Below are 16,512 nucleotides of genomic sequence, written 5' to 3'. Positions count from 1 at the left end.
TCACGGGGATTTTCATCAGCCCATACATGCGAGTTATGTAAGTTTTCAATTCCATTTTTGGTAAACCCTGCTTCATCCGTAAAAAGAATCGTGCTGATAAAGTTAGGGTTATTTCGCTGCTGATCTAACAGACAGTTTGCGAAGTTCATTCTAGGAGCAAAATCTCTGGACAGTAGTTCATGAACTTTTTGTAAGTGATATGGGTACAGCAGTTGTTCTTGAAGTACCATATGTACAATTGTTTTGGACGAATGAAGCTGAGCGGCTAATTTTCGAGTACTCGTTGTAGGAGTGTCAGCTACATCGTCTAAAATATTTTCTTCCAATTGCACTTTACGTGCTATTCTCCTCCGACCACCATTATTCTTTTTTTTTTCAAAACATCCTAAAATTGCATCAAGGAAATTTAATAGTATTACCTCATTAAGTGGAAAACAGAAACCTACCAGTTTCCCTTAGACGTTGATCAACACGTTGAAATGTTTTCTGATCCGGAATAATGCGATTGGGAAATCTTTCTTCGTACAATCTTTTTGCTTCCAATGCATTGCAAGACGCCAGAACATACATAAGTACAATACAATACAATTGGTTTACATTATTTTTTTAGTTTTTTTATGTTTAATTTTTATCTTAAGAATAACAAAAAAGAAATAAACACAAGAAATATTTTGTAAAAGTATTTTTTAGGACACCACTGTATTTTTTTTTAATTAAATGACTTAATCGAAATTTCTCTGTTCTTTGAATAAGTGGCGTACTTATCTCATTTAAAAAAAATAAAAAAAAAAACATTGGCTTGTTTATTTTTTTTTTCTCCAAAACGGTTCATTTTATCGATAATGAACACGAGTACCTTTTTTTAGCCTAGGGTTTAAGGTATCCAAATTTATTTTTTTTAGACTTAAACATACAGGGTGTTAAAACTATACGCATTAAAGTGTACAACCTAGTCCGCCCCTGATAAAGTAAACAAGGTAAATGTATTTTAAGGATGTTATTTTAAGAGGTCCCTAATAGTGTTCATCAGCTAAAATTTTTTTTAATTTCTACCGGATAGTTTAAAAGTAATTTATGAAAAACAAATTTCCAGCAGCGTCCTTAAGGAGGCTGTATCTTCGTAAAAAGGCCTGTAGAAATTTTTTTTATAGGATCGTTCGGTATTATTTTTCGATGTTCTACCTGCATCCGAGAGATTTCCCACATGAACCGGGACACCCTGTATATATAAGACAACAGATAAGCATAAAATTTGCGATTATTATTAATTAAGTTTCTGGAATTACTTAATATCTGGAATTAATTCAAAGGCAGTAAAGAAAATACTCTCGAGATATTTTTAACTAAAGGTCTTGCATATAAAATTTGCAAATGCCTAATAGTCTGCACGAATCTTTTAAAACGAAGATTTTAAAATTTTAGCCAAGGAGTATCCAAGGAGTAAGTAATTTAAAATATTTCAGAAAAATTCAGAAATTATCAGAATGTCAAATGTCAGAAAGTATCAGCCACTTGAATATAAATTGAATTTTTTAAGCTGTGTCGCTTAGTATTGGAAAATAAAATAAATGCTTAAGAGTCAATAAAAAAATTAAAATAGTCTGTCTAATGACCTGGGTCCTCAGCAATAATAAAGTCACTGTAATTGATGAGAATTTAATGCTTTACAATATAACTAATAAAATATATGCATAACTTAAATGGATACGAGCCTTAAAGATCTCATGAGAATGATAAACTGCGTAAAAATTTATTTATGATAATGAATGATATGAATAATTAAACTATTTACACTTTTTGTGATCAGATATAAAATAGTCTACAGTTGAATGGAATTTTTTTAACATTTAAATCAAACTAATTTTTAATATAGTAATTCTAATATTAGAACTTTACTAAAAATAATTTTTCTTATTGAACTAATTTATATGAAATTTATTTGATTTAAGTTGCCCTGAACAATACTAAACTAAATAATAAATATTTTTAAATACGTTGTCTAAAGCGACTAAAAATCTTTATTTTTGTTCTAAAAATATTAAAAGATAAATATTTCTAGAGTAATTTAAATAAAGTAATTTGAAATGTATGATTTCTTAAGTGCATTAATTTTTTTAAATATTTTCTTGCAATATTTTCGAAAACCTCACCAGAAATATAAACATTATGTTATCAAAAGACCTTAAATTCAATATTACCAAAAAGCTCCATTGGCCTAATGAAATCCTAAGTAAATAATTTACTATTTTAATAAAATATTGAGTATATCAGTTGATCTTTTTTTAATGATTGAGATTTTCTTAATTAAAAATCTTGCATTTAAATTTTAAAAATAATTCGAAGTTCTTAAAAATCTAACATATTAAAAGTTTATCCAAACAAGAAATCTCTAAAAAGAGATGGGTTTGATAACTTATCCAGCTTAGTTTAAAAATAAAATCAGTTTTCTCATAGATTCTTGATTTAAAAGATGTTATGGCCTATAGGTTTCTTCTGGCAAAATTAAAGCTGCATAAAAATGATTAAAACGTCAGCCATAAGAAGATTTTTATAATGTGTATTTTATACATTACATTACATATCTTTTTTACGTCAAATTTTTTAATGGGTAACAAACGTCAATACTATAGCACAAAACCAGAAACAATTCATTTATCTAACATCCAGAAAGGTCTTTAAATTATTAAAAGATGATGGCCGCCACCGCTCCCAGAATAAACTTGTGTAAAAGCTTTTCAACTTTTAACAGACTTGGCGAGTGTGTATGAAAATTAACGGCCCGAGAACGTGCGCGAAGATAAAGCATAATTACCGCGGTGTCGTTTACACTTGTTATTTGAATTTAAAAATGTTTTATTTTTTTGATATGCATCTTCTCTGACGGTTTTACGCTCGTATTTTTGTTCTATTTCTCCGCTCGTATTTTTCAATTATTTCCGCGCTCCAAAAACTGTCTGTTTCGCTTGTTTTTACAAACAAATGACTTTCCCTTACACTCAAATTTGCTTGAGGTGAAACAAGTCGAGGAAATTGATAAAAACATTTAAAACAGTCGGTGCAGAAAGGACAATATTTCTCAAGGAGCGGATCAAGTTCAATGTAAAGCAACATATACATGAGTGCTTAATGGTGCGACAAATTTCATACGGCAGCGTATTAAACGTCCGAATAAATATCGTCGTTGAGATACGGGTAAGTGAAGCGGTTCGAGAAGAATGGGACTTAGATAAATTTTAAAACTCTGATTTATGGTGACTTGTATCGTTTGCTTTGTAAACAGCAAATGAAATTTATTTGCTATTGAAGTCCGGATTTTAAATTTCTGGACGTTTTTCTTAGATATATTGCCTCGGTCCGGAAAATAGAAATAACCTGCTAAGGAAGAGATCATTTCAAGTATAAAAGTACTTTTATAAGTTAATTAGTTCTTTATAAAATATCCTGTAATTTAGTCAATTTAGTGAGGTTTTTATTTTTCCCTGATATGATATAAGTATTTGTAGAGTAAATATGTGTTAATAAATACAAGAAGAGTTGATGGCTTATGAACTGTCATGGATTTTATTAAACAGTTAAAAAACTAAATTCTTCTTTTTTGCGGCAAATGGAAGTTCTTGCGTAGGCTTCCGTCATATACTTTTGTCAATTGCAGTATTTTGAAAACTGCTGAATTCATAAAAACTGCTTATCCGCGTTCATTGTCTAATATTCCGCAACCACGAAAACTTCCTTCTTCCTATTTCCTACTTTTCAGCTTCGATCTTACCTTGAAAGAAAAGGCGCTGGAATTCATAGCGTTCTTCTCCGATCTTTAATATAATATTTTATTTTTGTATTTGTTTTCTTTAAAGAACTTCTTCATTTCCTATGTACCCTACTCATGATATTCTCAGCATTCTTCTCAGACACCACATCTAGAATGTTTATAATTTATTTATAGAACTTGCTTCTAATGTCCAGTTATCTTCACCGCACAAGAGAATTGAGCAAACGTAACAATTTAGAGTTTCTTCCTTAGTTTAAAGTTAAAATTCTTTTCATTTGAATTCAAAAATGCTGCTCTTGTTCTATTTTGCAATAGAAAATTAGGGCTATCTACAATCGCCTTAAAGAGTAGACATTGAACAACATCGATGATAAAACGCAGCGTTGTCTTACACCCTTTTTATACCAAACTGCTCGGTTCTTGCCGAGTTGCTCAATTGCTGCTTACTGGTTTCAGTACAGATTGCTAATTAATCGAATGTATTTACCATCTAGACGCAGATCCTTAAGGGACGATTTTAGGAGGTCATGTTTTACATTGTCGAAGGCCTCATAATCGATGAATTACATAAAAATATCCCTTCTTTGGACAATTGTATACCAAAGTTTGTATACTGAATATTGCTTTCTTGATCCAAAACCATTTTTGCTGACTGCTTTTAGAAATTATTTATTAGACTTATAAACTGGTAGTGTTTTTGAATAACTTGATTTTCGTTATAAATCCAGGCCTGTGGAATATGAATCTGGAATATGTTTAGCTTCTTCACATCATTTAGTAAGGCATTTTTCCTTTCTTCCTTAATCTTATTTCTGATTCTTCTTTGTAGGTCTCTATACTTACTATTGTCATTTGGAATTTTGCATAGTCTTCGCTTTTCCATTGACTCTTATATTTCTCGGGTTATCCATTTATTTTCTATTGTGTCTTTGTCATTTTTGAGATTTTTAAATTAGTGATTAAAATAGTTAATGAGTAAATTTTTGAGATTATTCTTATATGTTATGCCAACACTCTTTAACAACACTGACTAAAGTTATGGTGTCGCGTTGATTATTTATATATTGTGCGTACTCATTCTGAATGTTCGTATTTTTGAGCAGTTTTATGTTGAATATATTCTTCTTATTTTTTTAAGCTTTAAACAGACGTTGGCCCTAACTTAGTTGTGATTTGATTCGATATCAGTACCTGGCCAATTTAGTGGATTGCGTATAATGCGTTGGTCTTTATCTTGATGTGACTTCCAAGTATATGGGCGACTGTGCGAAAATTTATACCATGTTTGTTTAATAACTAACTTAAATTCCTTACAATACTGGCTTAACTTTTCTCCTCTTTCATTTTTGTGTCCTAGGCTCATAGTCTCCATTCACAGTTCCTACTATGCTCCTACCCACTTTGGCATTAAAGTCTCCCATTAGTATGCAGATTTCGTTCAGTTTAGCTGGTTGAAGGCTTTGATTAATTTGTTTATAAAAGTCTCCTATCTCGTTACCTGGTTTTGTTGGCTATTAAGACATCAGCCTGAATGATGTTGTATTAATTGGTTTGCGCTGCAGCTGGAGTATTGCAAGTCTTTCAGAGATAGGATTTAACTTTTTTTACTAAGTTCTTAAGTTGTTTAGCTAGAAGTATTATAAAACTAAGTCAATGATTTGGGTCGTTATTATTGTTTCCTGATAAGTAGAATACTTTCTTTCCTGAACTGAATTATTCCGTTGCCTGGCCATTGGACTTTACTTGTTCCTAAAATATTGGTACTCAATACTTAAATATTTATTACCATAGACTCATACAAATAAGTATTGGATAATGTCAAAAAATAAAAATATAAGACCTAAATATACCACTTTTAAAAGGCCTTAATAAAAATAAAAAATCAACAATTAACTAAAGACTAAGAATATAAGAAAACAGTTAGTCAGACAGGTTACGCTTTATATGCATGAGGTGGCATAATTTTCAAGTCTGGAAAAAGTGTTTTACAAGAAAATGTATAAGGCTTAAATAAAATAGTACTAATTATTTTTTTTCTGGGCCGTAAGAACTTTACCACTTCTAGAACAGTTACCCCAACACATTATGTCATATGACAAACATGACTGGACATAACCACATTAATAAAGAAGTATTAGGCCAATATCGAATTCATTACGTAACTGCCAGATTACATAGGCATAAACTGATAATTTCTTTAAAACCATATCTACGTGATAAGACCAACTAAGACTCGATTTCATCGATTAATATTCCTAAGTACTTGACAACCTTATTTCGTTCTATGATTTTGTTATACATTTTAACAAGCAAGCTATTCAAATCGGTAAGACTAAAAAATATCATTTCAGTTTTTGACTCATTAAGCACTAGGCTGTTCCTGCTACTGATACTTATCATTCGGTCAACTATCCCGGTTAAACCTCTTGATAGTTCTACTAAGTTAATACTCGACGTTGATATAACAACATCATCAGCAAACGCAGCTATGTGGTTGTCAAAATATTGATTTTTAGCTTCTTCGTATTTTGAGATAAGTTGTGTAGTTTTTCTGCTGCATATACCATTCTAACCTTTCGGATAGCTATTTATGCTATCTTATTTAGTAAAACCGGAGGATTCTTTGCACCTTTTGATAATTTAAAACCTGCCCGGGACTAGATGCCATTCGTTCATGTTCTTCAAGCATAATAAGATTTTTGGACGGATGTCCTGCGGATCTCTGTAGAGGTCTGTAACAACAGCTCATCCACCCAAAGCTGTTGACTGTTGAAAGAGGCCCGTTTCAGGAAGTTTTAGGAATAAACGGGCCTAGAGCCTCACTGGTTGTCTGGCAGGATGCACCACGTTTAGTTGAGGTAGTCATTTATGTCGGCTATTCTGTATTGCCGTCACCCCTTACACGTCAAGAACTAAATAACATTGAATAGAAAAATTTTAAAAATTTAGGAATTAAGTATTATATTTTTAATTCAAACCTTGAAATAAGTAAAAACAACTAGATGCTTCTAATTTAAACCATGTTTAGGAATGTCACAAGGCTCACAGTTTTTTTTTTATCCAAATAAGAAATTATTCAAAATTTACAGAGGTATTTCCGGTTTCTAAGCAAAATCTTTAAAGAAGTTAGGAAATAAACTAAAGCCCTAGTAGGGGAATATATAAGCATTACATGTATAAAATTGGTAATGCTAGAGGCAAATAATGCATGGAAGATCTCACTGTAAATATACACTTAAAAAAATAAAAAATAACAATAATATTATAGGCTTTTATTTGAAATTTAAATAAATACAATAATATTATCAAAAAACAAATAATGGTAATGCGGTATGATGGCAGTGCTTCATGAGTGTAGCTTAATAGCTACTTTACTGAACCAAAGGCACCACAAATCTAAGTATCAAATAGGTTAATTAGATAAAATTGGACACCAAATTATACTACTTACTTTTTATTATACTACCAAACATTCAGACATTCAACTAATCATAGATACAACTATTGAACTACATCAATATTATATTATATGATACATTATAGAAATCGATCAATATAAACTTCAACATACTTTCTAAAAAAGATTCGTGGCAAAGATTTTATGTGCAGAGAGGTAATTGTAACTAGAAGATCTTTTAATAATAAAAGTTTTGTGATATGGGTTTGTTACTGAATTAGAATCGTGAAGATCTAGATAATGGAATTCAGAGCGAAACTATTTTTCGGATAAAATATTCAGGACGTTTTCTTGTAAATCTTTTATGAAACAAAATAACTGCTTAAAGCCTGTCATTAATTCTAAGGCAGTGTAAGTCCCTTAATTTAGCTGATACTTCCTACTCTCTACTGCGCAGATTTCTAATCAATTTCACATAGTGAGTCTGAGGTAGTTGAATGCGGTATTTATATCTTTCTAGCAAACATGGGCTATAAACCTCATTTGCAACATAAAAATGAGAGAATGCTAAGTAGACGCTATGCATTTTTTTGCAAATATTGTATAAATAAATTTTTATGTTTGTAACAATTTTAAATAAGCAAAGGCCTTCCTTATATGCATACTCGTGTGCTCATTAACCTTAAATTATTATCTAAAAATTAGACCTAAGTTCTTTGCGGAATCAGAAATAGCAATATCTGATTCGCAATTATAATATTACTCAAAGTTAAATGCATGTCATCCGAATTCAAATTATGTGACCGAGTTCCACCTTAAAGCAATACCTGGGACTTAGAAGGACTGAGATCTAAGTTTTGAGATACTCAGAGCAGAGTATCTAGATATTGGTCCAGTTGAGCTACGGATTCTAAAGGGTGGTCTGATGGTTTGAAAAATTTATTAAGCTGCATATCTCAACCTCAAGCATAAAATATATAATATATTCTTTAGTCACTTCATTGGACTTCTTGTGTGGAATAGGGATAGTTCACAATTTAAATCTCTGAAGCACTACAAAAGATCATGCTAAAATAGTTTTTAAATTATTGGTGATATTATTTTATATCAACCTATGTTTTTGCTAATATTATATGCATTTTGTTCTGTGTTTGCGGGTCAAGCCTTTATTTAGCACTTCAATTTTATTAGGACATTTTATCTCAATCTTATTCTTGTTATATTTTTTTTAGTAAATTTGCACTAAATTTCATGGTTTAAAACCTTGTCAGAGTTTTGTTATTTTCTTCCAGTATAGTCATTCTTATTAGCACTGGTATTCCATTTGGTTTAAAATATTTTTTAATTAAACGGTGGAAATCCTTTTTCATGAATGTTTTTTAATAAGTTTTGTACTTTACAGTTTTACTAAATATGTTCACGCCAGTTATGACTCAAGTTTAAGATAATTAAGGATTGTTTTTGTTTTCCTTATTCTTTTCTTATTTAAAATATTAAAATAATTTTTCTTAAGAAATTTTAGCTTTTGTGCTGCAGACATAGACTATGACAAATGTGATATGATTGTCAAAGTACATTTTTTTTTTAAGCATAAAGCTTTTTAGTAAGATAACAAAAATAAAAAATTTTCATATAATTTTTCTATAGATCAACATATTTTTTTTGATTTAATTTCTCCTTGAATTGCTACGAACTATTGACGATCTCATTGTTTTAATATTTAAACCTTCAAACTCTCTTCTTTTCAATTGATAATAAATTGTTTATCATTGCATTTTATTATTTACTATCTGAAGAATTTTGTTTTTAGAACTGTTCATGAGCTACTATTAACAATAGTAATAATATTAGTCATAAATGTCTTTTATTTTGTAAATTTACAAAGATAATAAACAATAGTTTCAATATCTCAAGTTTTAAAGAGCAAGGCGTAGACTAGCTTTAAAATAGCTACTCTCTCTATTATCTACACTATAATGGAAGGTAAAGAAAAACTATACTACTAAGGTCCATATTTATTATTTATCAAGTAAAAAAATCTTTTTTAGGGCAAAAAATCATAATATTTGATTTAAGAGGTTGAGTTTAAGATTGCGCTTCAAGGCTAATTACTTAAGTAAATTTTTATCTTGATTAATTAGTAATTATGCATTTAGGTAATCACGATGGTCAACATAAAATTGAGTGTCATTTGCAAAAGCTTGTAGCTCACAGTACTTTAAAGTCTTTGACCAAATCATCCCCTTATCATTAGGTTTTACGTCATTTCCTTTAATGTAACCATGATTAAGATAAAAGATATTGACAATTGCATTTTAAGCAAGATTTGATTTTACGGCTGTGTCATATGTATCCTCTGATACACTGTTAGCTGTTCTTTTATCGTACTTGGAAAAATTACTCATAGTTTTTATTATATTTGTCACAAAACTTAAATGTTGGCAAGATTAGGCAATAAAAAACATATTTTTTAAAAAAACAATCTTTCAAAAAAAAAATATATATTTGAATTATATTTTATAACTTTTATTTTTTCTGATTATTACGTCAAACTCTTTTAATAAAGAAAATCCAAATTAATCAAATCAAAGAAGTTTTATTTTAAACGGGAACTGATCTTGCCACCTTTATATTCAGATATCCACATTTAGATTTATAAAAGTTTTATTTATTTACAATCAATTGTTTGCGTATGTAAATGAGAATGGGTTATTGTCTAGCAATCAGTCATGGATTTCGCCCAGGACATGGAACAGCCACAATATTACTTCATGTCACGGATCTTATAATCAAGGGTCTGGATAGCGGAATGGCTACTATTTTAATATTGCTTGATTTTTTTAGAGCATTTGACTGCGTAGACCACGATCAACTAATTTCTAAACTACAGTTTTTTAAATTGGGAGATCGTTCTCTTTCATTCTTTAAAAACTATCTAAGTAATAGAAAGCAATTGATTGTGCAGAAATTATGTCTGGGGTGCCACAGGCCTCCATTCTAGGGCCACTTTTAATTTTGCTGTATACTTTTGATTTAAGCAAAGTTGCTGAATTTTCCCAAACTCAAAGTTATGCCGATGATACACAGCTTATTTTATACTTTTGATCTATTGGAATATAATGAAATTGAAGCAAACGTAAACTCGGACCTTAGGAAAATCTCCGTATATAGCAAGAAACACAACAAGTCCGGAAAAAGCTTTGCGAGTCTTAGTGTACGTGCACACAGGACGCGATTAAGCGATAACCGATGCTATGCGATGCGGTGCGATTAATACAAGCCTCTAAAATTAAAAGCAAGCGTTCAAACAGCGCGCTTGTTGCTGCTTTAAGATGCGATGCGATGCAACGTAATCTTGCGCGTCTGTTTGATTTTTAAGCAAGTTTGATTTTAATCGCTTGGATCCTCGCGCTGCTAGTTATTGTCTAGTTATATTTGCCCGTTGTGTATATATGTAATAAATGCAGTCCGAGTGCGTCTTCCACTATGGAATCAACAAAACAAAGGCTATCGAGATCGTGACAAAGTTGAGAAATTATGGCAGGAGGTAGCTGCAGAACAAAACATTTCAAGTAAATTAAACATGGTGTTTACATACTAGTTTATTTTATATTTAAAAAAAAAACTTTTCTTAATTTACGAGAAATAGAATAACAATTATATTAGTGGTTTACTAAATACGATTTCAAAATATCTTTTAATTCATATGCTTGTTTTGACGCTCTGTTGTTTACACGTGAGGCAGGCTGGCTGTCACTGCAATCATGTCACTGCAAGTTTGTTCGTGATTGTTTATATAAGAGCATTTAATTATGATTTCTGCCACGGAAGAGTCGGTCTCTATTGCTTTTGTTAATATTCTTCACCTAGGCACTAGAATACCAAATGCACATTCCATACACCTCCGAGCTCTGCATAGCCTACGGTTGAAATTCTCATTTTCATCTGTGAGTTGCCTTCGAGGAAATGGTCATATTAGGAAATGTGTCTAGGGATATGCTTCATCTCCAGTCAAATAGAACGGGAATTCTATGTCTAAATCAGGTAATGTTGTTGTCTTGGGTAAATTAAACTTTTCATTTTTTAACAAAGCATATGTTTGTGACGACTGAAAGATTCCCCCATCGCTTTGTTTTCCATATGCACCCACTTCTATGGTCAGAAATTTGTAGTTGGCGTTAGCCACAGCTTGTAAAACGATGGACAAGTATTGTTTATAATTGTAAAACATTGTTCCTGAATTCGCCGGACATTTAATTCGTACATGTTTACCATCAATTGAGCCGACGCAATGAGGCAAATTGCGGCACTGACGATAACGCAAGCCAACTAAACGAAGATGTATCCAATGATCATTTATTACCTGATGACATCGACGATGAGACATCTGTTACTCCGGATGAAAGAATTGAATCAGCAGAACTATTATATGATCCCAACAACCAAACTATTGCAACTACTAGCTCAGAAAAAAATGTACGTCAAGAGCCAACTGACTGTGGGCATCCGCCAAAATGTCCTGCAAAAAGAGCAACTAAAAGAAAAGAAGACTTTGATATTGAAGAATTTTTTAAGCTAGAGCAACAAAAATTGATGTTCTTAAACCAATAATTCCGTTTTATCGACACAATTTCAGATTACTCAGGATGATGACTATAATATCACTTTCTTATGAGTTTCCATACACCGCTAAAAAAATGCGTTTTGAAATAAAGATGTGGTTTTGCCTCAAGATGCGGGAACTGATTTACCAAGTGAACGAGCACCATGTTGAAAATATAAGTTTTGCCAATAATATGCCAATTCATCAGCCTCAAATGACACACACTTTTGTTGAAACAAATAGTTCTTACACAATTGTCCCCTGAAGAAAAAAGACATATTTTATACGTTTACATTTCTATTTGTTTATTTTTCTAAAATAACTGTAACGAATTTAAAATAAAATATTTAAGTATTCACATATATCTAAGCATTTTTTTCTTACCTTAACGTTACGGTAAGGCGTTCTTTAACGGTGATTGGAACCCTCCAGTTTGTTGTCACTTTTTCTACTAATGGTGTTATACTATTTTCAATAAGTATGAATGTTTCTAAAGACATTCGGAAATACGAGTATTCTCGAAATTTGTCAGGGTATAAGGTAAGTTCGGAGAACAAATGATGAAATTCTCCGTAGGTTAATCGTTCACGATTAATTTCATGTACTCATTTCTTTTTTTACTTTTCATTTTTTTTACATATGTACGTATATCGTAAAAATGAATTTTCTAATAATAATAATTCCATGGTAGCTGGAACTGACGCAGGCAGAGGTTTGAAAGTTACTAAGCTTTTGTTTATCGCCTTCTATTATAACACAACCAAAATATAGCAGGTAATCAAAAGCAAAGCATCGCATAGCGTCGTATCTCATAGCAAAGGTTATCGCTTAATTGCGTCCTGTGTGCACGTACACTTATGTTTTGTCCAAAGTATACTATTGCTTAATTTTATATTATCCATGTTTAAGTTTTGTAGACAGACAACGATTGCAAATAATCCAAAATAATTGCGGTAGATTTATTCACAACTTAAAAAAATTCGATCAAATTTCTCACAACATTAATCAGCTTTAGTGTCTTAACGTTTCTTTTTCGTATCAGTACTTTTTGATGATATTTGCATTTAAACTACTTAAAACTGTTCCGCAGTATTTAAGATCCAAATTATTGTTTCGACAAGATGTTCATATAGCACCCATTAGATCTAATACTCTTTATATGCAGAATCATCACAAGGCAATTTTTCAACGTTTTCCATATAATTAAGTATTATTATATAATAAGTATATCAAACATTTTAGTTTAAAAAATCTTTTTAAATTTCGCAAAAAAATTAAAGAAATACTTTTTAGTTCTCAGCACGATGTTGTTGAGGTATAGCCTATTATTATTATGCTATTAAATTTAATCGTATTTAATAATTGTTAATTTAAAAAAAAATTTAAATGTTAAAGATTTTAAATTTTGGGGTTAATGTTGAGTAGCTAGCCTTAAAGTCAGCTAGACATCGCCTTTTGAGAAATGTACTTTTCCTCTTAAAATTGTATTTTTCTTAATAAAGACATTTATTATTATTATATACAAATAACCAAAAATAATTAAAGGGCCAAAATTTAATAAACGAATTTGTTTACATTTTTATTTACAGTTTTACTACGATATATTTCTAAATTTTTTACAACTCATTACGTAGGGTTTCATGCACTTTGCATAGCAGTATATTGAAAATGGTGGACTGCATCGAAATATATCCATCTGCGATCCTTAGTGACTTAGAAACATTGATGCGAAACTGTGTGAACACACTTTGTTGGATAGGTACTATACACGTCGGGCCCACAGTGTCTGGCATGCGGAAATTGATGTATTGACTTGCAATAACAAGTCTACTGCAGAAAATAAACATAAAGATGGCCGAGACGTTCTACGTATTCATTTTTCAGAAGCAAGTGCATGTGAGTGATCACGGAATTAGTGAAGCATGTCATTTTCCCTTAATACTTCGCCTATAAATTTCTGTTGCTTGTTGGTGCATATATCGGCACTCAAGGAAGAGATTTGTCGAGCATGTTAAGAATATACTTGAAAAATATTTTAACAATATAAGCAACAAATAGTTATTTATCTAGAAGATTTGCAAAATAATCCAGTTAATGGGAATAGGCAAGAAACATACTGTGAAGTTTCTTTGTACTACCAATAAAAACATTATTTTAAATATTGTAATGTAAAAAAAATAAAATATTAATATTATATAACCGAATTTTCTTTCTGATCCTACATTACAAACAAAAGATAAAAATGTGTTTTATTTTAAGCAGATTTGAACCTGGACCTTCCTAATAAAATCAGATAATTATAATTAATATTTAACTACAAATACTAGTAAAAAAATCAGTTATTCATGTCGTATAATGTGTATGTGTTATTTCTTTAAAACATATCCTACTCACAAATTATGTTGTATAATAATAGTAAAAGAAAACGCTAGCCAAATGCAAGTGTTCAATAATCTTTTCTTACTTTTTTGCAAGTCTGCTATTAATTTATGTTTATTTTTGACTCCTAAGATTCCAAATAAATAATAAAAAACAATTCTTAGTAAAAAAGAACATTAAGCAATGATCTCGCTTCGGCATTGTAACAAACTATGTAACAAAAGACGAGGCCACAAATAACAAAATTAAAAATGCCTGTTCTTTCTACCTGGTTATAAGTCAAACGTCAAGTTGTTTAGATGAAAAGAGACTCCGGGAATTTCTTATCTACACAGAGAGTCAACGTGTCTGAAACGTGGGTGTAACCCAGCAGAAATTTTGTCAGAGAAAAATTAGTAGGCGGTACTCAAACATCTGTATGTGTATAAAATGGTTGTGTTAGATATCAGATTTTTTTTTAAATATTATTTTTAGATTTAGGTTATTGTGGAAACTTTAATACTGATAAATGTACATCATCTTGTCGCAGTGATATTGATGAAAATTCCGTAAAGTATAAAATACGCTAATCTGGCAAGTTATATTCTCTCCACGAACTTTCTCGGGAAACTGCTGGATTCAAGGTTTAAATTTTCGAGCGTAAATCTTTCAATATTTATCTGCGTTATTTTCTATTTTTCTGTTGCCTGATTTATTTCTCTTAAGCATTTAAACTAAAAATAAAATAATGATTTTCTTCTTATTTGTAGATTATTTATGAACAAAGGATTTCGAGAGCTACACCCCCAGTCAACTGCCTCGAAACAAAGGAATTCCAGAAATGAAACACAAATACGTAATTTATGGGACAAAAGTTTAAACTGTGAACATGTGTATACTATTAAAGTTAAGGATTATGACTTAAGTATAGTGTAAATTTTATAAATTATTTTTAGCTAATTAGACTTTATTAGGTTAAAAACTGCAGAATTGTAGATCCAATATTTAAGGAAATTAATTTAGAGAGTAAAAAGCCATTAAATATCACTAAAGAACGATAATTTAAAGTTATTGCTTGCAACAAAATTATATGTCCAGTAAATTTATTTTAAACGCTGTTTTCACACACTATATAAATTATCAAAGAAAGTTGATATATCAAAAATCACTTATATTAATGCGCATTAATAAATAACTAAAAGAATTAGAAAAATCATTTTTAAAATTATACCTATTTATTTTTTTCTAGAGCGTATAAATTATCAAAAAATATGTGTACTAAGATTTATATAATTTTACAATTCCTTTTTCTTGTACATATTTTATATGGCTGATTTTTGTTATATTTTCTTATTTTTAGTAGTTATTTTTTAAGAAATCCTATATAGTAGGTAACTTATGATAGCTTTAAAATGAGGTTGTTTTTAGCATCAGTATTTTAAAAAATGAAAAATATATACATTTTGGTTAAGATCTACTGTCGCAAATTGTCACATTTCTATAAATATTAGCATAACTATTTTTGTTTTATAAATATATTGTGAACTGTATATCGATAAAAATAATAGTTTTAATATTTCATTTGTTAATGTAGTTATTTTAATTTAATATTTAATTTTTAAATTAAGAGTTGTCTTAAACTTGTATGTCTAATTAGGCAACACAAACAATTTGTATGATATTTTAAACACAAATTTTGGGACTGTATGCACAGTTTAAAAGTAACTCATACAATAAATATTGTAGTTAATATTTTTAAGTACATTTTTATACATTTTGATATCTAAATCCAACACATCATTAAAATATAAAAGGATTTTGCTAAATTAATTTCCCAATTGTTCACATGCTTGTTGCAACTTGTAAACTTATTTTAATTTTTTTTTTAATTTCTTTTCAGTTTTCTATGAACCTTATTTCACTATTTAATTAGTTAGCAAGTAAAATGGGAGACGGGAGGGATTTTATTACAATATTACATTAAATCCTAGAAATAAGGTGCTATGGTAATCAATACACCTTTTATTATACCATATACAAGCATAATAATAAAATAGATAAAAATTTCACACTAAAATAAATCAGCATCCACATTAAATTTATCACATTTGTAATTTCTGAAAAATAACAATAAATTAAATTATTTAGTATACATACTTTATAGAACTAGTAAACAAAGAGAAAATTAGAAAAAAATGCTTACTAAAAAAATATAATTTTATTGAAAGTTTTTAAAGTGATAAGGAAAAAGGATATTTGACAAAAAACACAAAAAAAATATTAATTAAAAGAAGGACAGTCCTCCAAAAAGAATGCTTGCTAACTATAGATAGTTATTGCAAATTTAATTAAGTCTTAAAAAGCAAAAAGGAAACTCTCAAAAAAAAA

The 16,512-nt window shown here is 29.9% G+C and overlaps 1 protein-coding gene across 1 annotated transcript in view; it reads left to right on the top strand.

Moving 5' to 3' along the window:
• LOC126735955 (homeotic protein ultrabithorax) overlaps positions 1-15,313 on the top strand; it is a 405,066-nt gene extending 389,753 nt beyond the window's left edge. Inside the window, exon 5 of the transcript XR_007660561.1 lies at positions 14,895-15,313. The gene's annotated coding sequence lies outside the window, so the exon portion shown is untranslated. The remainder of the gene's footprint in view (positions 1-14,894) is intronic.
• The last annotated feature ends 1,199 nt before the right edge of the window (positions 15,314-16,512 follow it).

This window comes from Anthonomus grandis, chromosome 5, assembly GCF_022605725.1.
Source record: "Anthonomus grandis grandis chromosome 5, icAntGran1.3, whole genome shotgun sequence".
NCBI lineage: Eukaryota > Metazoa > Arthropoda > Insecta > Coleoptera > Curculionidae > Anthonomus > Anthonomus grandis.
The sequence above is the reverse complement of the archived record's forward strand: the minus strand, read 5'-3'. Positions and strand labels throughout refer to the sequence as shown.